The sequence below is a fragment of the Strix aluco genome, chromosome Z (assembly GCF_031877795.1).
Source record: "Strix aluco isolate bStrAlu1 chromosome Z, bStrAlu1.hap1, whole genome shotgun sequence".
NCBI lineage: Eukaryota > Metazoa > Chordata > Aves > Strigiformes > Strigidae > Strix > Strix aluco.
Window position 1 is genome coordinate 16705335 of NC_133971.1, and position 27784 is coordinate 16733118.

Genomic DNA, 27784 nt, shown 5'->3' on the forward strand with positions numbered 1-27784 from the left:
GCTAACAGTAGTGAAGGGAACACAAGAATTTGACTAAACATTTCCTTTCTTCTTAAGGGATCCCTTCCAGGCAGGGGGGAAGCCACAGAAGACCACAGCCTGGAGAAAGCACTGCTTCAGCTGGAAGAGGAGCATCAAAGGTAAAGGGAAGAAGTGTTACCTTACGTTTGGTATTCTGGATGCTTATGGAAGTGAGGGAAAACCTGTTGGGTTCTACCTGGTCTCCCCAAGGGAAGCAGTTGGGCAAGTTGTTTAGAAAGGAGAAAGGTCCACAGACTGTTCTGTGGTGCAGTAGTAGTGTTGCGTGCTGAATTGCTCTGTTTTAAGCAGGGGGTTGCTCTGGGTGACCTCCAAATGTCCTTTTCCAGCCTAAATTATTCTATGATTCAGTAGGTGAGCTACTCAGCAGAGCCCCATTTTAGGTTGAGAATCAAGCCCTGACATGCTGAACATTTTGTGGCGCATGAGTTCCTGTTTGATTCTCCCCGAATAGCACACCCTGTGCTTATAACAGAGTCCCCAGTAGAGCACTTGCACCACAGGCATCTTCTGCCACATTTCTTTCTTTGCTTTTCTTTTTACCTCTGTCCAGGAGGTGAACTGTGTATGCTGTGTTACGTATGTTGCAAACTAAGGTGGGAGAAACACGACTCATGTTTTGATCCAGAAACTGAGTTTTGTGCTTGTTCACAGGGTAGCAGTTCTTTAAATTTCGTTCTTGAAACGTTTCCTGGGTGGGATGTCAGTCTGTGGCCCCAAAGTCATAAGCCTGCAGTGCCTGGCTCTTCAATTTTCAGTGGAAAGTTTCATATAAAGCTGTTTCCCCTACGTATATGGTGCTGTCTTCGTGGTGTGCACTTTACTGGGTCAGCAAGGTGGGGTCTTTGCTACAGGTCTTACCCAGTGTATCGTACAGACAGGGAGAGGCTTAAGGAGAAGGTGAGGGCAGTGGTGGGTAAAATCATTGCAAGGGAAGAGGACATAGAAACTGAGGAGAGTGGAGGAAGAGAGGTGGTCAGGACAAGGATGGAGAAAGGTGGTGCACCCAGTGATCAGAGAGCACAAAGGGAAGGCAAGACATTAGCTGTGGGCATCATCAAAGGAAGGGGGAACGAAACTGTAGATGGAAATTGAAGGCTCAGAGCAAGGAGAAGCAAATGAGTGTGCCATCACAGAGAGATCTTAGTTAATCCTAGAAGGCACTTTTACTGCCTCTCAGTTTGACAACAGTCAGTGTTGAAGGAGTTGGAAAGTCACGGGGGTGCTGCCTGTGGACAGCAGTTGTTCCGTGACCTCATTGCTGTTTCTCCCTTTCCAAGGTGTAAGCATCTGGCAGACGTGAACACTCTTCTGCGGGAGCACCTCGATAAAGCCAGTGAGGTTAATTCAGCCCTTAAAAAAGATGTTGAGAAACTGACAGCAGATTGGATGGGAGCCTGGGAGGAGCTGGAATTGAAGGAGAGCGAATGGTGCAGTGAACATGAGGTAGGGATAAGGCTGTGGGAATGTCAGACGTGATGCCAGAGGGGAATGAGAATGCATTTTATTTCTGGCACAGGCGACTTGCTGTGTGAAAGTTGTGGCTCCGTTGACGCTGTGTTGGTGCTGACTGGCAGGAGGCAGGGGCGTGAGATGGAGGAGTGTCAGCAGACTGTGTGGATGGGAAATACCCCCCTGCTGTGACCACACTGCTCGGTCTTAAAGGCAAACGCTTGCTGTTGCTGGATGCTGTAGGGCAGTCCCACATGAACGGTAGTTGTTTCAAGGGTTCCTAAATCGCTGTCTACAGCAGTGCAGAGCAGAGAGGTCTGTGTGTTTTCAGACTCAGAGTAGCCAACAGCAGAAGAGGACAGGCCTCCCTTACCAGTAGCCTGTTGTAAGCAAATCTGACACTGGTCTTGGAGGGGCTTGTTTTTGTCTTCTTCCACCAAGACTGTTCGACACCTCTGCGAGGCGAGATGATGAATCGTGGTCAGTTTGCTTTGCTGATCCCCACTCCTGCAGGAGAAGTGTGGATGTTCCCTTCTCTGAAGTCAGGTGGCAGGCCCACTGAGGATGCCTCTGTGGTACCTCTTCAGCCCTTGATGCCCCTGTTGGAACTGTTATTAAAGGACACCTGGTGATGATGGTTGTGCTCTCTCCTATCTGAAAGACTTGTACAGTGACAGCAGAGGCTGAATTGGCATTTCTTGTTGTCTTTGCCTGTTTAGCTTTCTGACAGCTACTTAAGGGGTGAACGTAACCGTCTGCTCAGCCTGTGGCACCAGGTGGTAACCTTCCGCCGTCATTTCCTGGACATGAAGACTGCCACTGACCGGTGAGTAGAAGTTCAGGCTGGACCTCTTGCAGAAAAAATGTAGCTTCCCTTCACAGCTGCTTTTTGAGCCTTGGTGTTACTTTAGCTGCAGCTAAAGGTAGGATTTCTCCTTTGGCAGTCTGAAGCAATGCCATTAAGCATGCTTTTGGCTATTTTCAGAATAATATTTTTTGAGCTGGTTTTCAGAGGACACCGCAGGGCTCAGGCTATAAGCAGTGCGGAGGCCCTGAAGAGATGAACTGACTCTGTTGATGTTTGGGCGTATTAACACAGACAGGGGCACATGCGGACACCTTGGAAGAGACTCACCAAAGCTGTGCGTGCAGCACGTAGAGCGGTCCCTTTCACAGAGTGATTAACATCTGCCTTAAATCTCACTGGCTTTCTTTTCTCACTGCCCCTGAGGGAAAGGTCATTCATGAATGTTACCTTTTTTTTCCTTCTCATTTCCAGCTTACATTTATTCTGGTCAGTTTGTATCTGTTTACTCCTGTAGCAACATTGTTGAGAGGAAGAATAGCTTCTTGACCCTGTTACTGCATTTATCCAATGTATTTTGCTTAGTTTGATACCTTCTTTTGATGACTGTTTTCTTGTTCTTGGTCTCTCTGAGGTTCCTTTCTCACAGCTGCCTTCTATGCAAACAAAACCAGCGTAGCCATAATAGTACATTCTTCTGTTGAAACTACATGCAGTTTCAAACTGTGAGTTACTGTCAGCCATTTACCTTACTTGGCTGTAAGCTTTCCTTAATGTGCAGGGTATGCCCTGACCTACTAGTTCATTCTTGAAGCCTTTTGGCTGTTCCATACTTCTTATCTCTGAGGAGAAAATAGCGTCACTCCTCAAACTGTCAAATAGACCCATGGCTCAACAATCAAGATGTGTCCTGATCCCAAAGTGTCAGATGAATGATTTGTCCCCAGCAAAGATGTCATCTTTCCTGCCAGCTTTTACTGCTGCACAGTTAACGTGCTTCAGAAGTGAGTCAGCTGATAAAGATGGTGGTGTGAGTATGACCTCTTTCTTGATCCTTCTGCAGAGATTTGTCCGAGCTGAAGGCAGAGCCGATGAGGCTTTCTGGATCTGTACTTGTAAACTGCTCCCGCCTGAACTCTGGTGTGCAGCTCTGGGAGCCCGTCAGTCTGGGCAGACCTGTCCTAAAGGATCAGGCACAGCAGCAAGCGGGACAGGAAACAAGCCAGAAGACTTGGGAAGTGATGCACTTAGCAGTCAAGGGGGACCTGGAGAAGAAGGAGCTTCGGGACAGGTAAGTGTGTTTTAAACTTTGCTTTTACCAACATTACCTTTTGTGGCTGCTTCTTGGATTCGTAGATGGGCTGTGTTCACGTTTAAAACACATCCATTCTGCACAGCCTTGTTTCTGTCCCTAGCCAAGCTATGGCCTTCAACAGCACAGATAGAAAAACACGTCTGACCGAAGAAGCTTTTGTAAGACAAGACTGGAAAAGAGATCACAGTGTATTACAGTGTTTTTGCTGTTACCTGGTTCTTGGTGAGAAGTTGAGACCAGCATAAAGAGAGCTGTGTCTCTTGTACAGTCCTTTTGCTACCCAGGGCTGTGCAAAGGAGTTGGGAGGAATTTGCCCAGGGCCATCCTAAGCCCCTCTGTACTGACAGTTCCTTACAAGACTGAGTGCAGAAGTCCTTTGGGGCAGGAAGGGCCATTTTGCAACATCAGGCATATTAACCTGTAGAGATGAATGCTGCCTTTGCTGTATTTTCTGGGCTGAGCTTTCTCTGCTGTGCTTCTGGGAGCTGCTTAGCTCTTCAGTGGGTGATGGTGTGCAATGCTTTTGGAATGGCACGTGGACCTTCTCTTCTCAGGGTGACGGAGCTCTCAGCCTTGCTCGTACAGTCTCAGAAGCAGAACAAGGAGAAGGAGAAGACCGTGAAAACACTTAACACCACTGTGGAGATTCTAGTATGTTTTACCTTTATTTGGGAGATGGCCCAATGGTTGTTCTCCAGCTTTAGCATGAAGGGGTGTGGTTTCCTCAAGAGAAAGAGTGGTGAGGACGCTGATGTGTGGGAGCATCAGGCATGTGTGAGTCAGCCCAGGTGCCAGGTGCAGGCAGTGGCGGGGAGCTGCAGACAGTTCCGGGGGTTGCACCAGTGCTATTCTGCCTGTGACTAAATCTCCAGGGATCAAAGTTCCTTGGAATTAACAGCTTCATAGCAGCCTGTGAAAATCAGCTGTTGGTCTTTCTCTTCTTAGTTTTAGCAAAGAAGGAATTCAACAGATGTGGGAAGGAATATACTGGAATCACTAGGGCTGAGGCTTATCAGCACGACGATGCTGCTGAGGCTGGGAACACTGCAGAGGGGAGCAGCTCTTCCCTGCCCACCCTTTGCTTATTCTATTCTCAGGAATCAAGTCTGTTAGAGAAAGAATATGAAGCTTCATTGACTAAAAGTGTCAAAGAAGAGAATCTTTCCCTCCAAAAGCTGATAAAAGATATAACAGAGGTGAGTACAGAGTTGGGACCACATCCCTGTAGTTTGATTTAAAAGTACTTGAGGAAGGCAAACAACTAGCCCAGGGAATAGATATATGTGTTTTATACTGTCTGTGTTAACTGCTACTGGCTGTTTAATTATTATACCACTTTTCTGACATAAAACCTGTTATAACTTCTGAGTTGGCTGTCCTGTGACACTTGAGCTAAGTCACTAGAAGTTTCAGTACCTTTGCCTTTCCCGTAAGGTCTCTATTTGACTATGCTTTCTGAGTTGTCTACTTGACATTTGTGTTCTAGTGTTGCCTGGAGGCTTCTCCCACCTCCTTGAGCAATGACTCTGTTGTTCTTTAGATTTTTATAAAAGGTCACTGACTGAATCAGTGCACATGCCAACTCTGCTCCTTTCACTCTGCATTCACTGACCATTATTATTTCCCCAGAACTGCAACTGATCTAACTGTTTAGGGCTAACTTTAGCTTAGTCCTAAACCTCACTCTAGGGAGGGGGGTTTAATCATCAGATCTTTTACACAGCTTCTCACAAAGTCAGTTCTTTCCCCTTATGTAGTCATTTTTATCTTCTTGTGATACTGCTCAGAATAAACATTAGCTTTTTCATTGCTGTTTTCCAGTATTCATCAGCTTCCTTCTTCCCTGGGTAGCATTAATATTTCCTTTCATTGCTATTTCCAGTGTTGACCCAGTGTTGACAGTGCTCCTCGTCTCTGTGGCTCTAAGAAGCTGAAGGAGACTAAAATCATTCATGAGAGCTTCAAGAAACTGAGCGTTCAGGCAGCCTCCAGCCACTTCACAGTTGTTTCTTCTTGTTTGTAGTAGCTGTATTCAGAAATCCCTGGAGCACTTGTGACCGCAGGGACAAAACTTCTTTGTTGACTGAAGAAATGAAAGAATTGAGTTTTTAATGGTTTTCTAGGGTGAAGTGGGGGAAAAGGAGAACTAGACAAAGAAAATCAAGTAGAATGAGCAGAGAGTAACAGCTTGATATGGGCTTTCAGGTGGTGTTAGATGAATGTGACAGCGTGGTCACTGACAGCTCCCAGCAGGCAGAGTCTGGCAACATCCTCTCTTGTCTGAGTTCTGTTGATACAGAGCGTGCCTTTGTATTGGTTCAGGAAGCACTGGCAAGGAGGAGAGGAGCAGCACAGGTGAGAATTTCTCCTTGTCTTCACCACTGGCCACAGGCTCAGCTGCTAATGCCTTGCTTATCTTGAATCCTTTCCATTCACTTAGCCAGTTTCTTTCTAGCCATCCTACTCTTGGTACTATATCGCCTCACCAGTCTCACCAGCTCTGTGTTCTGCTGCTTTTCTCTCTTTGATCTCCACCCCCTCATCACAACTTTTGCCTTCAGGTGAGCTGTCTTGCTGCTTGCTTCTCTCACAGCTATCAGGAGCCATCTTCCCTGCTCCTTATTGCTTGTTTGTGCTTTTCCCTGCCCATTCCTTGCAGGCCCTAGAAGAAGAGCTCTCTGCCAGGCAGGACTCTATCAGTTTCCTGCTGCACCAGCACAGGCAGCAGGAAGAGAAGTGCAGGAAGCTGCAGCAAAGCCTCGAGCAACTGGACCAGGAATGCCAGATGGCCAGCAGCCACCAGCAGCACCTGCAGTATCTGGTAGAAGCACTCAGAAGGTGAGTGTTCCCTCCTCCTCCTGCGTTCTGGAGGCAATCTACTTCCAGTTCTGGCAGTTCAGAGGTGTTATGGGCAAAGAATTCACCTGCCCTCCCTGTGTATGCCCCTGTTTGGCACTTCAGCATCCTCCTGTCACTGCTTTTCCTGCTCTACTGTGAATCCTAAGGCTGTCTTGGAGACTCAGAGCGATGTTGGAATACAAGACGCCTCCCTCTCGACATTCTGCTTCTCTGAATTCTGTTCTTTGGGGGCCCTTTGCTAGCCACGGCTTCTCAGTGAACGAAGGCAAAAGCCTGCCTGCCTTCCTCTGTCCCTCTCCAGTGACCTTGTGAGGGGAAGGGCAAGTTCTTCCTTACTGTGCTGCCCACAGCGCCAGCCTGGAGTGACTGAAATGGGATCCGTGACTCTTCAGGCCTGTTCTTTCTTCTGACTGAGCCTTGTCTCTGCACTGACTGTGCAAACCTCGAGAAAATCAGGGCAGAGCTACAGCAACAGCTTGAAGAGACAGAGCAAGAAGCCTCGTGTCTGTGTCAGAGTAGCACTGAGCTGCAGCTGAGGGAAGATGCAGCCCAGGGGGAGAGGGTGGAGCAGCAGCAGAGAATGGAGAGAGCATGTCATGACCAGGAGCTCCTGTGAGCATTAAAGCTTCCTCTGGGCAGGGGTGGGTGCTGCCGGATGGTGGGACGCCCCCCTAAAAGAATGGATTTTGTCTGCTCAGCATGTGTAGCACAGAATGGTGAAGGGAGCACGTGGGCAGGTCTGGCTCCCTGCTGACACACAGCAGAGGTGCCTCCTTGCACTTTCTTTATGGCCCTTGAAAAAAATCATTCCAAAGCTGACCGGAGTAGTTGATGACAGGCCTAAGGTGAAACAAGAGGGGTTCCGGCTGGATTTAAAGAGAACAAAAAATGGAACCATGAAGGCAATCCTGCAGCAGAACAGGTTGCTCAGAAAGCTTGTGCAGATTCCATCCCTGGGAATTTGGAAGCCCCAGGTGGATCGAGCCTTGAGCAACCTGGACTGATCTCATAGCTGACCCCAGGTCCTTTGAGCTGAAGGCCTCCTGGGGTCCCTGCCAGCCTGAATCATCCTGTCATCTTATGGTTATTGGATTGGAAATTCGTACAGATCTCCCCAAATAGATTGCAGGCTCTTTCATCATTTTGTTGCCGCAGGCAAGAATAATGGAGAGAACGTTAATCTGGACTTTAAAAGTCTGTCTTATGCAAAGAAGAACTTTGGAAAGTCTGGTATCTAATGTATCAAAAAGAGGAGAGAGAGCTAACAGGCAGGGAGCTGTTGAGAGCACCTGAACTTTTTGGAAACCTGTGATTTCTGGAAGCTTGTTTTACTTTCTCAATGATGAATGTTTCACTTGGGTCAATGACAAAGACTGATGCAGCGCTAGGCAGGAAATTACAGCATTCTTTAGGGGTAAATAGAAAGCTGTTGCAAATCATTCAAACTGCCATATCTTGGAAATAGTATGTAATCTTGGTTTTGGAAATGAGACTGTTTTTACATTAAAAACTTGTTTGTCTTTCCCCTTCTCATAGGCTGAAGGACTTAGCTGCACTTGAAGAAAAACATTCTTTATTAGAGAGTGAGCTGGTAGTTGCGAGAGACACTGGAGGAATCGCACCTTCAGAGGGATCTGCTGAAGCAAGAGAAACATGAGCTTACCATGGCCCTGGAGAAGGTATGATCACCTTATTCCTAGTCAGCACTCGTGGGAGAGGGAGTTGTGGTAGCAAGACCAGCACAGGTGCCGTTTCTGTCAGTAGAAGACAGTGATAGTGTTGTTCTCCTTCTTGGAAAAGGGTGATCAGACCACACAGGCTCCTTGGTGCAGTTAGTCCCCACGTGCTTATTGGGAGCGCTGGACTGGGGGTGTGTCAGAGACACCAAAGGGGATCTGGAGTCGCTGCTTCAAGTCAGGGATTTTCTTGTCTTTGCTTTCATGTTCTTTTGTCTCTTCAGGGAGAGCAGTCAGTGGCAGAGTTGAGAGGGGCTCAGAAGAAGCTGAGTACTGAAGTAGCTGTTCTACACATTGCAGCAGCGAAGATGAGCAGTGTCAGTGAAGTTCTTGCACTGGATAAAGTGCGACTGAACAAACTTGTCACAGGTGAGCAGTTGCCAAAGATCTTGGCAAGTGTTCGTCTGCAGCTGCTGCTGCTTTTCAGACTTCTTGCCTTCAGACGTATGACTGCCTGAATATCGAAATGTTTCTTTTTCTGTCGAAGCCAAACCTTCTCCATGGTAAACCTTACTGTATTTCATTTCCTCTGTGCTTCTGTGACTGCAGCTGGAGCAAGAGAATGAAGTTCTGTCGGGTAAAGTGGCTGAGATGGAGAGAGTAAGGAACTCTGACCAGGAGAAGCTGAGCTTGTGTGAAAGAACAAATGAAGAGCTCAGTGCAGAGAAAGCCCACCTGGAGCAGCTGCTGAAGAAAGTGGAGCAGCAACGGGAGGGGCTGCAGGTAGAGCTGAGGATACTGGCGGAGGAGAAGGCAGAAACCCAAGAGTAGCTCAGTCAGGTGAGACAAAACACCTGGTGCTTTCCGGGTGGGCTTTTGGCTGCTCGGCTCAGTGAAGCTCAGTTTGTTGGATTCTGTGGTGGTTTTGTCAAGGAGACACTTAGTAGTGCTGGAGGTCAGAAGCTTTGTTTACGGCCTTTTGAAAATGTGTTGATGGCTAGCAGAGCTGTTCTGCAATCCTCTCAGTTGTCCTCTGCTGCTACAGATGACTTCAATCCACCTGTCTGTGGTGGCCTCTTTTTTGGCTTTTGATAAGCTGCAGAGAGATGATTTGTCTTGCCCATGAATCTGAGTGAGGCTGCTACTCCCCCATGTGGCAAAAGAAGCAAACAGCGTAGCTCTTCACCCTTTTTCTGAGTCAAAAAAACACGGGGTTGCATGTCTCTATTTATGCTTTTTGTTGTGAAGTCTGCAGCTTTCAAAACTCCATTTGTTCAAGCCTGGAGAGCGGGTCAAAGCTGCAAGTCAATGTCTGCTGTCTTGTACTGCTAAGAACGGGAATGAGATCTTGAAATTGTTGAAATTGTATTTTAAGACATACATGCAACTTTGTGACTGGAAATATGCCTGGGGAAGAAGGACCTGGGGGTGCTGGTCAGCAGCTGGCTGATTATGAGCTGGCAGTGTGCCCAGGTGGCCAAGAAGGCCAATGGCATCCTGGCTTGTGTCAGAACTAGTGTGGCCAGCAGGACTAGGGCAGGGATTGTCCCCCTGTGCTCAGCACTGGTGAGGCCACACCTTGAATACTGTGTTCAGTTTGGGCCCCTCACTACAAGAAAGAGTTTGAGATGCTGGAGCATGTCCAGAGAAGGGCAACGAAGCTGGTGGAGGGTTTAGAGCACAAGTCTTATGAGGAGCAGCTGAGGGAACTGGGGGGGTTTAGTCTGGAGAAGAGGAGGCTGAGGGGAGACCTCATTGCTCTCTACAACTACCCGAGAGGTTGTAGTGAGGTGGGTGTCAGTCTCTTTTCCCAAGTAACAAATGATAGGACGAGAGGAAAAGGACTCAAGTTGCACCAGGGGAGGTTTAGGTTGGATATTAGGAAAAATTTCTTCATGGAAGGGGTTGTCAAGCCTTGGAACAGGCTGCCCAGGGAAGCGGTTGAGTCACCATCCCTGGAGGTATTTAAAAACCATGTAGATGTGGTGCTTAGGGACATGGCTTAGTGGTGGGCTTGTCAGTGTTGGGTTAACAGTTGGACTTGATGATCTTAGAGGTCTTTTCCAACCTAAATGGTTCTGATTCTGTGAGCTGTTAGAGCCTCTTCAGGCTTTGAGGAAGATGAGAAATAGATGATCACACAAGACTCTTCACTCTGGACTAAGTGATTTTGATACCCTGGAAAAAGAGCTTGGGAGAATCATGTCACTGAAGGAGACCAGGGAGTTTGTCATCATTTAAATGTCAGTTTCATAATGTACAACCTTGGATATTATGGGATAACTTTGAGAGAATTGTTTGTTTCTGATGGTCTGTTCTCTGTAGATAGTCAGTCTTGGAGTCCACGGTATGTTTGGCAAATACCCATCAGAGGGTTATATTGAAGAAAAAAGCTAATAAAATCATGGTTAATCTTCAAGTTTGAATACCAGCAAGGTATATTAGACAACTTCTTTGTGTGAAACAAGCAAACAGTGTTGTTGACATGAACTGCTGTACGAATAGAGTCTACCATCTCTTTGGCCGCATCAGCCAGACTTTCATAAATCACCCCAAGGGCTGTTCCCCTGCCCAGCATCACCTCATTGCAGCCAATGCACTTTGATCTTTTTCTTTTTTTTCCAGAAGGAGAAACCATGTGTATTTTCCCTTTCTTCAGCAAGCAAAGTTGCTTTTGCTCAAACTTTTCTGAAAATTTCCAGCACTGGGACAGATTCTGATAGAATTCCAGTTTGCAAGGTGGCAGTTCTGGAAGATGCCGTATTTTTGCATGCAAACACGTAGTCTGGCGTATTTATGTTTGCTGCGAAGGAGCTGTGTGGTCCCAGGCAGCCCAGAGTGGCCTTACATCACTTTCAAGTTAACAGTCCCAGTGCCTTTTGGCAGCCCAGGGTATTAGCGTGGTATAGAGCAGATGCTCTTAAACTTTCAGCCCGCAGCACAGGAGCTCTTTCTCCAGCTGATGCAGAAGTGGCACTGGCTGGCTCTGCACAGAACTCCAGAGAAGGGGCTCTAACTGTCTTTTGTCCTGCTTTCAGGTTTACCGCCAGCAAGAGTCAGCTCGCAGTGGTCTGAGCAGCTGCACCAGGAGTCCTCTCACCAGGGGCATGCACTGGCCACGGTGCCCAAAGAGAAGGAGTTCCTGGAGCATGAGAAGGCTGCCCTAAAGGTGTGACTGGCAGCCCTGCAGCGGGGCAGACAAGGCCTTTCAGAGTAGCTGGCAGAGGCCAGGTAAAGGCGGGGAGGAAACCCTAGGCAGGACATTATATAATAGCTGTAATTATAAAGGTGGTAATCATTACATGAGGATTTACTGCATCCTGTGTGCTTTTCAAATGTTTTCACCTTCCACGGGCAGAAAATGAAAGAATCTTGAGCAAAATGAAAAAAAAGTATACTATGATTTTTATGTTGTTTTCCTGACAGCTAAAACCAGCAAACATCTCCTGGGCCTTGGGCTCATGTTTATGCCCCCTTCCTGTGTGAAGTCCAAAGCAAGGCAGCTTGGCTCTGAATTGAGTAATAATTAAACCCTGCAGACGTTTACTGAAACTGAAGTTTCTCTCTGGTTTTGGTTTCTTGTTCTATGCATTTGAACATAGATCTTTCCTTATCAAGTAGTTGGACTGTTGATGGCTGTTCCATGCAGGCGTTGTGAGTAGGACACTGCCATCTAGGGTGGAGCCAGAGGCTGGTGCTGCAGATCTCAAGGGCCTTCTGGTTGGAAGCTAACTCTTGCTACCTGTGGTGCAGGACCCACAGCTGGTTACACCAGCAGCTGGGAAACCTCTTTTGAATCCTCACGTCTTTGAGGATTCTTGCCCATCACTGATGTCTGCGTCCTGTACTCCTTACCACCTGCTGTTTAGAGACAGATGTCGTGGAGAAGTTACACAGGGAAGGAGCAAGATTCTGTCCTTCTGCCTTTCTAAGATCATATGTGACAAGTTCTGCTCAGAAAAAAAAAAAAATGAGTTTGTCCTCCTTGTAGGTGTTTTTTAGAAGACTCCTGAACTTGCAGAGCTGTACAAATGATGTTTTAGACATTGTTTCTCATGTTTCTTGACTTTTACACTGTATTACTCCAAAGTACGTCGTTAGGATGGCTGAAAAACACCCCTTTTGACTCAGTGTGTTTCTTGAGAGCTGCTGCTGCTTCTGAGCTCCAGCTTCTCTTATTTGATCCAGCTGAGTTATGTTTGGTCAATTATTGGGCTGTTACTAAACTATTAAATGTTCAGCTCCTTTTTAAAAACTTTTTTGAAAAGGGATACATTATTTTTTAAAAAAGATAAATTAGTTATGAAGAACTTTGTCAATAGATAAAAATTCAGCAACTGGTCTTGCCAGATGTTGTTCTCAAGAGCCTTTTGTTGTCACAGTTTTGGCCTCTATCTTTTCTGTTCTGTTTTAGAGACTGATTCTATTTATCCTAAAATGGAGCATATTTACTTTGGACTGCCAGAGATTGGCACAATCAGAAATATGTGCTTGTTCTCCTCCTTGAAGATACACCCTCCATTGTCCATCCAAGTAGTGAAATTCTACTGCTGTGGTTTTTATGGCATCCCCGTACTAGTGAGGCAGTGCTGTGTGTTGTAGGAACCTGGCACACAGGGCGCTGTGTTAGAGCAGGGAGGTCACTTCAGCTCCTGGTTCCAGAACCCTGCGTGTCATACGCAGCAGTTGGTTGAAGTCTGTGGTTGTAAGAATTTGGCTCTGCAGTACTACAGCTTCCATTTTAAAGAGCAACAAGTCACTTGGGCTACTGCCTACTTAAATAGCAACACTTAGAGAGAAGCAGCAAGTTTTTCTCTTGAACTTTCAACAGTTGAAACTGAAGGCTGCCCGTCTCTCCTTTCAGGTGGTTCTTGTTCAGATAAAATCTAGTTCAGATTTCTTACGAATGCTGCTCCAAGAGGGAGATCTTACTATATCATCTGATGTATTTCTTGAGTCCCTTTTAAATACAAGGAGTCTGGAAAGTTACTTACCTATAGCTACACTGTGAACAGCATTCAAAAAGTCACGAGTCATCCAGGGAAATACTCTTGTTCTGTCCCCCTGTAGAGCAGCTTGGAAGCGCTGATGAGCTGAGGGCTGTGAGCAGAGACCGGGCTTTTGCTTGTTGGCCCAGACTTTGGGCACAGCTACTTGTGTGTCAGCCAACAGCAATTTCAGATTTGGCCATTGAGATCAAATTCGGCTGGGATTTCTGTGTTATGCTAGGTCATAAGCAAAGCCTGGGCATTCCCCCAGAGGGGCCTGCATTGCTATTTTAAATGGAGAAATATGCTTTCTGTATACAAGTTTCCTTGCAACCCATTTTCCGTACTGATGGGTAGGGATCTTGAATGACTTCTTACTGGAATAGCTCTCAGTGGGCGTCAGGAGCAACAAACTCATTTCTCTCTGTATTCACAACTCACAGGTCAGTGAAGGAGACGCTGGAATCCAGCCTGTTTGAAGCTCAGCGGCACTTATCTCAGCTGGAGATCACCAGGAGTCAGCCTGAAATCCAACTTCACACAGTCACACAGGCCAAGGAGGTGATACAAGGTGAGAGCCTCCTGTTTCTGGTGATCCCTCTGCTAGGGAAGATGGTATAAAAATAGCTCTGTGTCCGCAGTGCTTCTGAGGAGTGAAGGAGATGGAGGCAGATCTCTCCTGCACTGGAGTTCAGATGGCTTAAGGTCAGTGAAGTCAGAACCATTGTTTAGACTCTGAATCTTGTCGTTTGTCCTGTTTGCAGGGGAAGTGAAGTGCCTTCAGCGTGAGCTGGAAGCAGAGCGATCTCTAATGAGGCAGGAACGGGAAAACATGGCACAACAGCTCTTGCAGACAGAACAGCAGTATAACAATACCCTCAAACTGCGGCAAACTGATCATGAAGTGGAAACAAACCAGCTCCTGCAAGACCTGGTAGGAAACAACATGCTTCTGAATTCTTCAGGCAAGCTTTGTAGGCTGGCTTTAGAAGAGTAATAGCCTGAGTGTGTGAAGTGGGAGAAACCATCTGTCATAGGTCACACCTTGCTGGACCAGGCAGATAATCCTAATCCCTAACCTGTAACCCCCAACCTGTAACACTAACCCCTATCCCCTATCCCCTTACCATAACGCCTAACCCCCAACTCCTAATCCCTACCCCCTGACCCCCTACCCCCAGCCACTAACCCCCTACCCCTAACCCTGACCCCTAATGCAGACCACTAACCCCTACACCCAGCCCCTAACCACCTAACCCTAACCTGTAAACCCTAACCCCTAACCCCCACCCCTAATCCCCACCCCTAACCCCTAACCTCCACCCACCATGCCGAACCCCAATCCCTAACCCCCCTAAACCCTAACCCCTACCCTTAAACCCCGCCCTCAGCCCCTTACCTCCTACCCCTAACCCCCAAGCCCAAAACCCCTAACCCTAACCGCAAACCCTAACCCTAACCCCCAACTCCTAACCCCCAACTCCTAACCCCCAACTCCTAAACCCAACCCCTAACCCCCAACCCCTAACCCCCAATCCCTAACCCCCCTAAACCTTAACCCTTACCCTTAACCCCCACCCTCAGCCCCTTACCTCCTAACCCCAACCCATAACCCCTATCTCTAACCCTAACCCCCAAAACCCCTAACCCCCAAAACCCCTAACCCTAATCCCTAACCCATAACCCCCAACCCCTATCCCCTAACCCCCACCCACCACGCCTATCCCCTTACCCCCACCCCCTACCTCCTAACCCCAACCCATAACCCCTATCTCTAACCCTAACCCTAATCCCCAACACCTAGGCCCCCATCCCCCCAAGCCCCCCCATCCCCCCAAGCCGCCCAGCCCCTAACCTCCTAACCCTACCCCCTACCCCTATTGCCTATACCCTGACCCCCAACCCCTAACCCCTAGCCCTAACCCTAAACCTCGTACCTGAAGGCATGTGAAGACCCCCAGGACTCTGCCAGGACAGTAAAAGCAGCCACAGATTCAGTGTGGGCCTAAGGCGAGTTTAGCTGGAGTTTGGGTGCTCCCCACCCAAAGCTTGGCAGGAAAGGGGTAGGATCTTACCAGACTCCTGTCTGCCATGAAGTAGACTCCTCACATTGCTGCCAACTGCAGTCACGGGAACTTTCTCCCTTTCTTTCTGTCCTGTCACCGTCGTCAGAGGTGTTACCTCTGGGCTTGACACATGTGGAACAGGCCCCTTGTTCCTGGTACCGCCGTTCGTGGCCTGTCTTGTGACTGGGGCATCAGGGTACCAGTCTCTTTCTCATCCTGCAGTCCATCTACATCTTTTCACTGATGGAAAGGGATGTGAGCTTTGAAAATAGACTCTAAGAATAGAGAGAAATCCTGAGGAGACAGGTGCTAGGAAACAGGCAGCCATCGGAGAGAGGAAGGTAACATCTCCTTTTCATAATGGTTGGACTAAATGATCTTAAAGGTCTTTCCAACCTAAATGATTCTATGATTCTTCTACCTGCTGACCCGCCTTTTAAGTTCCTTGACAGGATGTGATTTATGGAGAGCACAAAGCCATTGTTGTGCACTGTTGAGGTGGGGGATTGTGGGAGGGATGAAGCTTCACGTTTGTTTTGAGGAGCGTGGCTGGGACTTCACCTTGAAGTCTTTCCCTCCACTCCTCAGGCAAGCGAGTGGGAAGGGCATCATTCAGAGCTGCAGAAGATACTGGAGCAATGGGAAAGAGAGAAGGTGGAGACAGAAGGGGAGCACGAGAAGAAGCTGTTTGATATGAAGCAGAAAGTTGCTACCATGCAAGCTCAACAAGAGGAGGAATGAACCAGAGTTGAAAATGCCAAGCAAGAGGTAAAGACTGTGAAAGGAGAATTTGTGTAGCTTTTTTGCAAGGCTAGAGCCATGGGAGATATCTGGATGTCAGGCTGTGTGGAGCATGCCCTACATGTTTTCTACATTGAATTTGGTGAGGTGAAAGGCAAGCAGGGTTCTCTTTGGGACTAGGAGTGAGACCTGTCAGAGGAAGCCAGGCAGAAGCATCACCTTTCAGTTGAGATTTTTGTGCTGCTGTTGTGCTGGGTTTTTTAAGACTCACCTCAGAGTATCTTCACAGTTCTCTTAACAGTCCTCTTCTGATCTTTACTGATACATGCTTATAACTTTAACGTTAAAGACCAAACTGAATTTGTAGGACTGAATCCTCATGAGGATGGGGTTTTTGTTTGGGGGGGACAGGGGGACATGGCAGGATTGTTGACAAAAGAAAAAGAATTTTAAAGACTCCTCTGAAATATTTCTGAACAGTCAAACAGGGGTGTCTTCTGGGCTGTTTTAAGTCACTTGCTGGTAAGCTATTTTGTGCCCAGACCTCCTGTGCAACCCTGTCATACAGTGAGAGTCCTCCTTGTGTCCCACCCAAAGTCCTCTTCACGGAGTCTGCCTGGGGACTGCAGTACCCCCAACTGTGTCTACAGGTATTGAAATGCCAGGGCAGTGCTCAGAGATGACAGTGTGTCCCTGCCATGTCAGTACTTTACCAAAGTCTAATGAATACCTTAAAAATGAAGTAATTTTCACCAAACACCACTTGAAATACATGAGTTTTCTGAAGGAGCTGCCTCGCTTCAGCCCTCTGGCAGCCCTGCATTTTCTCTGCTGCTAAGTAGGTGTGAAAGTTGCTATTGAAAGACAAACAGGACACAGCAGAAGATGAGGGATACCCTCACCAGCAAGGCGAGACATTTGAGAAGTGCCACACGTTTTCCTGTTACATGTTAGATGTTTGTTGGAGGTTCAATCACAGGGGGACTGTGGCTGGACCATGTTCATGCTGCCAGTCTCACTTAGGAAGCTGTGTCTGTAAGTGGGCAGAGAAGGGCCTGGGAGAGCAGCAACACAGTGCTTTGAGAACACGTCAGCCCGTCGGTGTTGGAGCCTTGCCACACAAATTCTGTGTGGGAAGTTTAAACCTGTCTTCTCTTTGTTTCTGTGCAGGTCCTGCAAGAAAACGAGCGTGAGAAGAGTGCTTTATTAGAGACAGTACTTCAGACTCAGGGAGAGCTAAGAGAAGCCAACCAGCAGCTGGAAAGCTCAGGCAGGAGGTGAAAGAGCAGCACGAGGATGGGCAGGAAAGTCTGACTAGTAGGGTGGGTTGAAGGAACAGGCCGTTGGCAACTGGACGTAAGCTGAGAGAGGCTGAGAGAACCAGCTAACAGAGTGAAGGGCAGTAACAAGGAAATAAAGCCTAAGTGCTGTGACTGAGGAGGCAGGGACTGCTGCAGGCACTGAAAGCACAGAGCCTGATGAGCTCCAGAGATCAGCAACAGGAAGGAAGCGTTACAGTGGAAGCAGAGCTGGGTAGAAAAGCAGAAGTGGCTGAATGAATGTGATTTTGAGACAGAAAGAAGAGAAAGCTGAACCTGATGGCAGGACCCAGTAGCTTGCTCTCCATTTGTGTTTGCAGAACATCACAGAAAAACTGCAAGCAGAGCTGCAGGAAACTCGGAGTAAGATCAAGGCAGTGGAGAAGAGGCACAAGGAAGAAATCAAAACCATGAAAGAAGAAATTAATGTCCTCCTTCAGCAGAGGGATGATCTACAAAACCAGGTGACTGAAAACAGCAATAGCTACTCCACTCATCAAACAGGTGGTCTCTCCCCATGGCAGAGCAGCAGGTGATGGGGTAAGTCCCTCTGGCTGCCATCACACTGTGGTCTCCATCTCAGCTGGGCTGAAGGAGACTGACCGGCCAGCTGCTGCCCTGGATAGATGGGCTACTCTTTTTGCCTGTTTGCCAGCACTCATCAGAATGGATTTCTGCTGGCCTGTTACTGCTAGCCTTGTTTTTTAAGGTGCTTTTTCAGATGAACATGGTGACCCACTTAGATTTTTAAACAAGCCAGCTGTATCCATTGTGAATCTGGTACTTTCATGAAAGGGTGAAATTTAAAGTTGTTCTTTCCCTTTCCTCACAGTATATGATACGGCTGATATGGCTGACAGTGGCAAGCTGTAGTCTTTGACTGCTTTGTTGTGTTTTACTTGAGGTGGAAGAGTTGACATCTCAACTAGCAGCCTCCAAAGAGTCCCAGCAAGTGATTGGCCGCAAAGCTCAGCAAGATCTGAGACACAGGAACTGTCAAGGCAGAAGGTGCTGGAGGTTGTGCACCTCCAGAAGAGCCTGGAGGAGAAGAGGAGTCAATGGGAGAAGGTAGAACATCAGAACAAGATGCTGCAAGTGTGTTTGCAGTCTTTGGAGGGGGAAAGGAGTCGATGAGGAGAAGAGGAGCGTCACAACACAGAATTTCAGGCTTCCTTGAAGGTCCTAGAGAATGAAAAAGCCAGGTAAATGAAAGTCTGTGAAACTCTCTATTCTGTTTAATGGATTCCCTCTTTCAGATCTTCACATATCCAAGTGGCTCTGGCAGCATTTCATAAAAAGCAGAGTTCTGAACTATCCATGCAGATATGTTTCATTCTCTTGATGCAGTGTTTCATTTTCTTTTCTTTTAATCCTTCAGTTACAGTTTTTCTGAAGACAGTTGCTTTTGGAGTATTCCTTTCCTTAAAATGAGGTGTTGTTTTGTTAGGTTGGCATGTTAATGGTGTTAAATGAAACTTTCAGGGGTTTCAAACCTGAAACACACCAAAGGAGGCAGAACGAGCTGCAGTATAATGAGCTAGATACATCCATCAGCTCTGTCTTGGGTCTGGTAAATTTTAAACATTTGGGATCTGTATCAATCTTCCATCCTGATGCCTTTGGTTAAAACCATGATTTTGAACTAAGCCAGATTCCCCTCTGAGGCACCCAAGAAATAAGCATGTTTCTTATTGCCATCTCTTTCCTCATTCCTCAAAAAATCCCAACCGGTGTCTGGAAGGGCTCGAGCAGGGTCCCTGCCAGCCTCAACAGTTATAGATGTTACTGACTTTCCAAGGAATGCAAGAAAGAAGAGAAAGGGTAGGTAGGGTACTTCATCTGGTAAAGTCTTGCCAGCCTTCAACACACACCTTCATTGAAGAAGAGAAATAAAAGGCTGTGCCCTCTTGCTTGCCCCGTGAGGGATCTGGCATCTTATGTAAGGATCTGAGTATTTCCTCCAAACCTCCATTACTGCTTCTGGTTCAGCCTTCATTTCTCTAGCTGAAAGTAATATGGGTGCTGCAAGTCTTATGAAACTCCCCAAAGATCACCTGGCTGTCAGTTGCTCCTGTTCCTACCAGGACATACAAGTTAGGGGAAGAAATTGTCTCTTCATTATTGACAAAACCTCTCCCTTGGAGTCTCATTAGTCAAAAGAAAAATTTTCCTCTGCCCTAATGTCTTCATTTCAAGACTTTGTTGCATTTCTATTCACATTCCCATCTCAAAAAAAAGTAGGGTATTTAGCCAATAATTCACCTTTCTTCTGTGGAAAAAAGTGTAGTGGGCATGTGCTTGGGTGTGGTTGCCAACCTGGCTGAGGACTGAACAAGCAGCCTAGTTGTTCAGACAAACCTCAGCAGACAAATCAATTTTCCCCTTGGTGGTGGAAGTCCTAAGAGTTTATTAAATGTTATATACCCTGTAGTAATGAGTTGCATGCTCTGACTTTCAGGCTGACTGTGTCTCTGGAAGAGAAGGAACTGAGCCTCAAAACCCTGGAAGAAAACAACCTTGCCCAGCACAACAAGGTGTCTCAGCTTCTTTCTGCTCTTCACCAGGCCGGGCAGCTCCATTCAGACCACAGAGGAGAAATACAAGAGCTGAACAACCAGGTGACCACTAGCATCCTCTTCTCCAGGGACATAGAATACCACCTTCAGCTTGTAGGCCTCAGCTTGTTTTCCCTCCCAACAACGTACACTCCTTCTGTGTTCTGTCCAGAGACTGCACACTGAGGCTGGATCTGCTGTGTTCTGCCTGGGTTTTCCCCAGTTCTCTCATGGTTCATGGCATTAAATGTCTGAGGAGAAACAGAAGACTCCTTTGGAGCTTCTCAGTATCTCTCTTACACCCAGATGGCGTTTCTGCCTCTGCCAGGCACTGAGCAGTCTGGTGAGACAGCATTGGTTATGGCAGTCTGTGGGAGCACTCCCATCTCGGCCGTTCAGCTGGCATTGGGGAGGTGCCCCATGAAGGATGCCGATTGTCTCCCCTTTGCTTTTAATCCCAAGCGTCCCTGGCAGCCCCGCTCTCCATGCAGGAATGCTTCATCTGCCACCTCACCCTGCCAGCCAGCCACTCGCACCCTCACACACACAGAAACCTTCATTTCTGAAGATGGAAAGCACGAAAACCTGACAGTTTGACCGTTCCTTTGGGGATGGGGAAACTTCCTTTAGGCCCCTTAGCCTCCAGGTACCTGTTTGTAGCTTGTTTTGCTCAGTTTGAATGCTTGCCCTCGTGCGTTCTGTTTCCAGTGTGGTTTTTGGCTTGAAGTAATTCCTCCTTGGCCCCTTCCTCTAGTCCCGCTCTGGTGCCTCAGCAGCAGCGCTGTCCCTGAGCACTGTGCGTCTGTATTACAGGTGCAGTCGCTGCAGGAGGCAGCGCTGCAGAAGGAGGCTGGCCTGGCAGCTCGGGAGGAGCAGCTGCTGCAGGATCTGGCGGAGTCCCAAGCAGGTGAAGGGTGCTCGAGGAACTCTCTGCGCGTGCTGGAGGCTGAGGTGTCTGAACTGCGTTTGAGGCTCTGTAGCACAGAGAGCAGAGCACAGGCATTGACCACGGGGTGTCAGCAGGCCAACAGTGCCCACCGCGAAGCCCGATCCCAGCTGGACAAACTGCACTTGGTTCTCCAGCGCACGGTCTGTGACAGCAGAGACTTAGTCCTTTGGAGTTCAGGCAAGTGTGGGGCTGGGTTCACAGGTCTGTAGGAGGGTATAGGGGAGCAGGTGCAGGGGGAGTGGTTCTTTGTAATCCTGATGTGACAGACCTGTCCTTTCAGTTTAGGCTGATTCAAGCTTTGGGAAGTCTTGAAAGCCTGACATCCCTGCAGAGACAAGTCCGTGTTTGTATGTGGAGAAATGACCAGCATCAGAATGAAATAGGGCCCAAGTCACAGGGCACGTGTGTCCTTCCTTGAGGCAGTGCTGACATTAGTGATCATCAAAATAACGTTAGCCCGGAACACATGTCTTGCTGTAACATGAGCTCTAGGACGACGTCAAAGGCACTGCCACCTCCTCTTGTGCATAAAGAGGCCTTGTTTGTTGGAGACCCTTTCTGTTAAAGATTGCAACAGAATGGCTTCTCTCTTCAGAACAGGGTCATGCCTGGGGCCCAGCTGTTTCCCAGGCCAGGGACCTCCCTGCAGAGCTCACAGTGGACAGAGTGGCCGCAGCCCTACAAGACCTGTGTCAGCACCTGGAGCAGACTCAGCAAGATTTGGTAACTTGTGTCTAGTGCACCCAGAAATCCCGTCCTGCTGCTGCACTGAACTGACAAGCAGAGTGCCAAAGCCAGAATGGATGTAAATTCTTGTGCGCCAGGTTGGCTTGCTGCCACGGGGGAGAAGAGAATCCCCATCCCATGTACCATTACTGTCCAGCTGCCCCCTCCCACCTTGGCTGTTTCTGCCTGTGTGCTTGTACCTCTTTGTCTCCTGCCAGCAGTGGCTCTGTGAGGTGATGCTTCTCTTCTTACCTCTTCCAGAAGGATGCAAGGAAGAAGATACAGGACTTGGAGCTGGAGCTGAGCAAGAGGCAAGCTGAGAAGGAGTATTTCAGTGCCTGCAATCAAGAGCTGCAGAAACAGTTGGCTCAAAGCCAGGAAGGTACAACTTCCCTTTTCCAACCCACTGACCCCTTGTCTCACCAGTGGGGATCTCTGATACCACACAGGGGAAAAATGCAGTGCCCAGAGATGGGAAGAGGAGAAAAACAACAAGCCTGAGATAGAACTACCAGGGAAAGATTTTTGTAGAGAAAGATCCAGTGTCTGGCAGTGCATCTGGCTGTGTGACTGGTGATAATGTGCAGAGGTGGTGCCTTTCAGGTCCCATGTCACTGCTAAGTAGGTGTAGCGTGATGCCTCACAGTATCCTTCTCTGTATGGTCTTTAAAAGCACCAACCTCAAAAAGCCTTGTCTTTAGCGACTTCCTTTTCCTCTTACATGGCAGATTCACAGAGCATTAGTTCAGTGTTGAGTTCCTGTGTTATTGCATCCTTTCTTCTGCTGCTTTTCCTTGTTCTCTGGTACCTAGTGCTTCTGCATCCTTCTTACCTGTTTTCTTGCCGATACTGATTTGGTGTCCAAGCTCACAGCCATACAAAACACAATTTTTTTACTTCCGTAGCCTTTGGTAACATGTTCATGTTGTGTTTATCTATAAACTGGTTTTCACATGTAGCTAGTTGCCTTTTCCTCTAATCTCCAGGCCATCCCAGAGCCTCCAGGGCTATTGGCCTCTCTATATTATAGCTGGACAGACATTCCTTCTCCGTTCTCTGTCATTGCTTTCCCACTCTCCACACCAGAATTGGGTTTTTATCTCATTGTCATGTTTTCCTTGTCCCAGGCTACAGGAACAGGGAGGTGTGGGCATTGCTCGTTGCCTCCCCTACAGGCTGTCGCCTGCTCATGTAGAGCCTTTACCTGTTCAATATTTCTTCATGTTCCCTCTCTGAGATGGAACTGCTGATCATTTTTCAGAGAGTTTTCCAGGCCTTAGATCATTGCTTTTTTCTGGAACATTCATAGTTTTTACTACATATGTTACATATGATAAAGCTTATATACTTGAAATTCTGCCATTGGATGGATCCTGCTTGTCCCACTAGTAAGTTCTTTCCATCCTTAGTTCCTGTCTATTAGTTTAGTGTATTAGTTTAGTTTCAGTTCCTGTCTATCTGTAGTCATCCTTGCTTCAGGTCTCGGTACTGGTGTGATGCTCAGTGGTTTTTTCCTTGCTGTTGTCCTAGTACCACTGAATATTTCCTTTCTTCTTTTTTCTGCCAGTGCACAACATATTCCCCTAGCTTCGTTCTTTTGAACAAATACCAAAGCACATCTTCAAGCACAACATTGACGGATCTGTTTTTTTCTGTAAAGTCTCTTAAGTCTTCCTGGTCAATGAACTGTGTCATAGTCAGTCTTCACTTTTGCTTCTTCTTCCTTTTCCTTTAGGACACTAGATCTTACTCTCACCTCCTGTCTCTGCCTGTGTTTCACTCATGTCAGTTCTACCTGCTTCTCACACTGTGAGTGATGTGCTGCCATGCCCTTAGCCCTGCCCTTTCAACTCACAGAAGAGCAAGCACGTTTTCATATTCTTCCGAACCTTGCCACTCTCATTCTTCTTTTATTCTCTGCCTGGAAGTTTCCTTTATTTATGTGTGCTTTGAAAGTCCTTGTGGGCTTAGGGCCTGGAAAACACAGACAGGCAGGTAATAAAATGATGTTTTCTCTGTAGGATGCAAATCAGTTTGGTTTTGCTTTGCTTGTCATCTTCTCCTTCACCTTTCCTGCTGCAGAGACACAGATGGCAGAACGCAAGAAGAACTCTCTACAAAGTGCCTTGCAGGAGGAGGCTGCTGCTCTAAAGGAGGAGACTGTGACTCTACATCAAGAGGTGGCATCTTTGAAAATGAAACTCGAGACCCCTGAGAAGCAAAGAAAGGATGTCCTGGTGAGGTTGGCAGATGCCATGAAGAGCCATTTCTTACATATTTTTTGGCCTTCTGTTAATAATTTTAAGGAGCAACTTTTTCCAGTGGAGATCTGATTTTAGGTGGTCTTGTACAAGTGCAGTTGAGATCTGAGAAGGTAGAGAATATGCAAATGCTCATCAAGCTTCCCTCATTTTCCCCTTCCATTCATCATTCCTGTTTCCCAGACTTGCTTTCCTGCCAGGCCAGGTAAACTGAATTAGCAGGGTCATCACCTCGGGTAAGAGAAGACAGTCCAGAAAGGAGAGATCATTAAAATGACCAGTATCACAGACTTTGTGGAGAGACCACAGACCACCATAAGAGCAGAAGAATATTGTTTACATCAGTGGCTGCTTTTTAGTTTAACTTTTCCAGTTACATCCTTCTGAATAAGTAGGGAAAGATGCTGTAGTCATATAAAATTCAGTTAAGATTCAGGGTGTTTATTTTCCTCTATTTTGACGATTTCTCCCCTTGAAGTTTAAGTCAAAGTAATTTTCACACTTGTCTCTATATACATTGCATGGTTTGGGCTATTATTTGTGTCCAAATCCATATTTAGATTTCTAAATATCTGGATCAGAAAAAAGGGGTGAGAATACAAAAGTTTGCTAATAATAGAAAGTTGTTCAACATTACCACTGAGAGCAGACAGTGGGGAAAAAAATAGAGACATTTGAGAAACAAAAGTGCTGAGCCAGATAAATATGTCTGCCTGCAAGGGGACAGCTAGTCCTGATTTGAAACACAGAATGACAGTCTGTGATCTGACCATCACTCCTTCGAGAGGGCACAGTGCGGTTCTGGAGGATGGTACCATGAAAACACTACACAGTAGAGGTCCAAAAGAACCCCCAACCCCAAAAATGGGAAATCAAATGTCAGGGTTGTTCTCTCTTCCCTTCCTCCCTAATAGAGAGAACATCATTGTGCCACTGCCTAGATCATGCTTAGTCTGGACTTTAAATCCTGGCTGCAGTTCTGGTGGCTCCTCCCCGGAAGAACATCCCAGAAGTTCAGAGAAGGGCAAAAAGGCAGATAGGCCATGGGACTCTGAGGGAGGAAATAGCCATTCTGCAGAGAATGGTTTCAGAGAGGGACATGGGCCGGTTTCATCATCTATGAAGGATTCTAAAGGTGTTTCCCATAAAGATATGGGAATATATATTCCTACAAATACATGGCCTGCTTGGCCAGAGAAACCATGCTTGTAGCCAGCAGGTTTGCCTGTCTGTATAGCTCCGGCCGGAGACCATCCACCTGCTAGAATGTTTTCTGTCAAGCCCAGAGCTACTGAAGGAACTACGGAGCTTGCTGTTAAAATTACCTCAAGTGCAGAAGCTGGGGATGGGTAATTGGTTCTCTCTTACCTGGGCAAGCCTAGCCAACATGTTGTGGTTAGGATTTGGCATGGAAAGGAAAGGGCACAACTGACCAGAGTAATGCACTAAACTTAGTAGTATTGTGTCGTGATGGCTGAATAGCAGCTGCACTGATGGTGCTTAGAGGATGCTTTCGGAGATTTAGACTTCTGAGGTACAGCTTTTCCAGTGTATTGAAAGGAATTGAATTGGTCCCATTGCCTGATCTGGTTAACGGCTTCCTTGTGCATTCAGGATGTACTTGTGCAGTGGTCCAAAAAGCAGGAAGGCAAATTTGTGTGGAATTCTCCGAGGTGATCTGGAGGAGGGCCCCTAGGAAGAGAGTGTGTTGTCTTGGCCTGTGGACCAGGAGGAGAAGGGACTTAGCACTGTCCATGCCTTGGGCCTGTCACTCTCCCCGACTTGTTGATTCTGGCCCTTCCAACCCTGATGTGGCACCAGCTCACGTAATCCCCTCTCTGTACCCAGCAGGCTGCTGCAGAAGGGGAGCAGCTCTCACGGCTCTTGGAGAAGAGACTCCTGTCGCAGCGGCTGGAATGTCTGCAGCAAGCAGTTGCAAGGCTGGAACTTGAGAAGACGGAGCTGAAGCAACTCATTGCTGAGCTCAGGAGGACTCTTGAGCAGGTAAAACCGGCTTTCACTGCCTCTGCAAAGCCTCACGGTCCTCTGGAACACAACACAATTCCACAGACAGCACTTTGGAGTCCTCCACTTGTTTCCTTCCCACTTTCCCCTGTGGACACACACTTTGGTATTTTCTCCCACCCCATTGCCTTCACAAATGCACATTCACTCCAGTACCACCCTTCTTGCCCCAGTGTCCCCATACACACACACTTGTCACTCTCGTGTCAGGAACTGTTTCTTCTTGCTCTTTCTCTTCCATAGTCTACTTCGAGTGCTTTTTGCCCTCGCTGTTCTCTGGTGCAGTTACAGTCTCTGAGCAGAAATCTCCTTGCCGTGATGTCCAGAGGTCCTTTTGCTCCTTGTTTGGTGGCAGCTTTCTGTGACCCCTTCTCCTGTCCGACGTGCAGGTGGAACATGAACGGAGGAGACTGAAGAGATGTTGTCGGTCGCTGCCAGATGCACGAGGATTTTCCCTCTCTGACCAGCACAAGATCCCTGCTTCTAGAGAGGTGAGAACAGAGTCTTACTTGGTGGGAGGAGGGTCTGGCCATACGGAGGAATGATGGCAAATCCCAATGGCATCAGCCCCCCAGTATAGACCCAATAGAAGTTGAGTACAGACCATGGCCCTGACCAGACTGGAGACTAAAAAGAAATCCTTGTGTTTTCTTCACAGGAGGAGTCTCAGGCTCGCTGCAGTCATTGATGAGCTGAGTTGCAGAACCAGGTGAGGAGTAGGAAAGCTCTCATCAAAAGCTGCTGTGCCCGTGCTGATGGGCACAACTTTGCACGACTCTACAGCCGAGTTCTGTCTGGCTGTCAGGAGGTGAGTGCAGCAGGCACTGGGAGGGCCCCGTCAGACACATCTGTTGGCCATGGCCAAACAACATCGTTCACCTGGGTCTAGTCTCTGACTTGCCTAAAGGTCGGGCATGGTGGGAAAGGGGTTGGAAGAAATTCCCTTTGCAGAGCTGACTGTCTGGGTTTCACATCTGGTCTGCTCTCAATGCTTAGCAGATTAAGGTCCCCCTCTTCATCTGGTTTGGCTTTATGTTGACAGACCTTGGTACTGTAATTCAAATGTAGCAGGTTCCATAAGCCACAGAACTCCTTTAGGAATTGCTTCTGTTGTTTGAGTTCACTTGCCAAGAGAATATTTTCATATTCCCAGCTTGAGGTTGGGGGTGGCATTCCCGTGGGGAACACGGCCCTTGGCAAAGCACATGTCACTTTGAGAACAGAGGAAAGCCTCTGACCTGAGCTGGTTCCCCCAAAACAGCAAAGTCCTGAGTGCTGCTTCCAGTGCTGGCGTCTCCCGCTCTCCAGAGCAGGCAGAGGGCAACAGCCAGAGCTGCTGTGGCTGCACCACAGTGCAAACCTACCAGGGGGTGGGAGCAGCGGGGTCTGTCCCACCAAAAATCCCAGCAGGCACCACCCCGTGTTGCCAGGAAATGGTAGAGTTTGAGGATTGTCAAGGCCTCGGCAGTCCTCATCAAGTTACGTTCTGCTCATTTATGAAATGCTCTAAAGTTAGGAAAAATGAGGGTTTGCTCCCTTTTCATGTGCTAGCTGTCAGGTTTTTAAGCTAGACCCTCCAGAGCAGTTCTTCACTGCCTGGTGTAACCAGTAGAAACTTGAATTGTTGGTCATCTGAGCTTGGCTCAGGGGACTCTGGGAACCTGCTGCTTCCCGCGGCACAAGGACACAGCGTTGGTCAGGGCTGGAGGTAGAAGGTGCAGCCGGAGCCGGGGAGCTGCGGCTGGGCCTGGCGCTGGGGGCTTGTCTGAGCTCGGCCTTTTGCCTCTTCCAGGCGTCCCTCCTGCAGGCGCAGCCGGCACGAGACCCAACAGCCAAGCAGGACTCTGTTGGGTGCTGTGCGAAGAGCAGCCGGGAGCTGTCAGACCTTCCCCCAGAGCTGTCTTGCTCCGTAGCAGCTGGGGTCAGGGAACCCGAAGCTGCTGTGTTGGGAGCAGAGACTGGGAACCCGGGTCCCCCTCCCTGAGCCACCTTGTCCTGCAGAGGGACA

The 27784-nt window shown here is 47.9% G+C and overlaps 1 pseudogene; it reads left to right on the forward strand.

Annotated features, from left to right (window-relative positions):
- The first annotated feature begins 833 nt into the window (after positions 1-833).
- Positions 834-27784, forward strand: LOC141918757 (uncharacterized; annotated as a pseudogene).